Source organism: Strigops habroptila, chromosome 5, assembly GCF_004027225.2.
Source record: "Strigops habroptila isolate Jane chromosome 5, bStrHab1.2.pri, whole genome shotgun sequence".
Classification (NCBI taxonomy): Eukaryota; Metazoa; Chordata; class Aves; order Psittaciformes; family Psittacidae; genus Strigops; species Strigops habroptila.
This window is the reverse complement of record NC_044281.2, coordinates 43,333,661-43,335,474: the sequence shown is the minus strand read 5'-3', so window position 1 is coordinate 43,335,474 and position 1,814 is coordinate 43,333,661.

Below are 1,814 nucleotides of genomic sequence, written 5' to 3'. Positions count from 1 at the left end.
GCGAGGGGTGCAAGAGGGCGCCAATATGTCCCGGTGGGACGGGCTGGAGCAGGGCGAGCAGCAGCCGCCGCGGCAGCGCGGCAAAGTCAGGCACTCGCTGGGGCACCCCGGCGGGACGGGGCCTCGCGGGGGCGGGGCTACGAGTGGCCTCCCCGGGGCGGGGCGGGGCGGGGCGGGACAGGGCCGAAACGGGGGCGCTATCGGCTGCTCGTGACGTCACACGGGCGCCATCTTGGCGCGGCGGGTGAGGGGAAGGTGGTTGTTACCGCCTGGTGTTTGCCCCCGTGCTCAAACCGGTGTTTAAAAGGTGCTTGAGGGCACGGGCTTTGTCGTCTGAGTGGCTGTGAGGAGGGGCGGAGGGCGAGAAAAGCGTGTCCGGCAGCGGGTGCGGTGGGAGTGTGGTTTGGGGGGCGGCTGTGGCTGAGGACATGGTGGCTGACGGGGCGCGGTTGGGGTGTATGGCTGGGGGAAGTACGACATATCGGGGCATGTAGGGCTTTTAGGGATGTAATATACAGTATTTCACTGTATATAGAGACTTAGGGCTACAAGGTTTCTTAAACTAGTTTTCACTGTATATAGACTTACACAGACAAGGCTGTAAAGATCCTCAAGGAAGGCGTGCAACAAGAGGAAGAGATGTATTCTCTCAAACCAGTGTAGGCCTTCCTCCTGTTGGTAAGGCCTAGGAAATAGGTAAATGGCTGCGAAAGAAAACAAACCAAGGAGCATCTCGGGGTCATAAATTAGACCAAAGAAGAACGTGTAGTTAATTGGCAAAACTAAAGACGCATTCCAGTGTCCTTAGCTAACAGATTTCCATAAAAGGATAAAATGAGTGGGGGTATTTCTCCCCAGCTGACCACCATGACTTCCAGAGATCACTCCTCAACATTCACAGCGCCTGAGCCGTACCCTTATCCATCCAGATTACTGTATGCATGAGTAATGAGAACTGGGTGGGTATTTTGTGGAATTATAACGAATATGTATATAATGAAGATGTATAAGCTGTAAACTTACCTTGGTGTACATGATATGTGGGGCTATCACTCATGCACCCAATACTGTAATAATGACGGTTTCTAACCTGTCATTCTGGTTGGAGAGTTTGCTTCCTGGATTTCAGTGACACATGGCTGAAGGGAGTATGGCCCATCTTGAGGGAGGGGAGGCATGCAGCCTCCTGCCGACTGTCCCCACAGCCACACAGGCAGAGTTGTGCAACCAGGAGGGGAAGCTTCCTGAAAAACCACTTTCTGGGCACACCTGAGGCCTCCTGGCCCTGTCCCCCTTGTGGGCAGCCATCAACAGCTGCTTGCAGGAACATGGGAGCTCCATGCTGCTGCCCGGTGTACCTCCTTTCTCAGAGGGATAATATGGCTTCAGATGAACTCAGACCAGTCGGGATGTGAGTCGGTGGTTTCGTACCCAGCACCACGTGCTTGCTGGAATATGCACAGTCATATGTGTTAGAGCCACGTCTCAGAGCAGTCGTGAGCCTTAGTCATCACTGTGGTGGTGTCAGTGCATTAGTCAGAGCCTATTTTTGAGTTCAACAAGAGAACTCGTGGAAAAGCGAGTCACAGCAGCACTACAATGGCAGTATTTCTTTTAGAAGGGTAGGACTTTGAAGCTACTGAGAACAAGATTCCTGAAAGCTTCCTGTATGACTATGGCTCTCTGGTATTTTCCTGCCCTCTCATCTCAAAGTTACAGCACACATCTCTTGCCTCACTTGTGATGTGCAAGTATAAAACCTAAAGATACCTAGGTTTTACTTACACATATGAAAAATATTTTTAGCATATTTC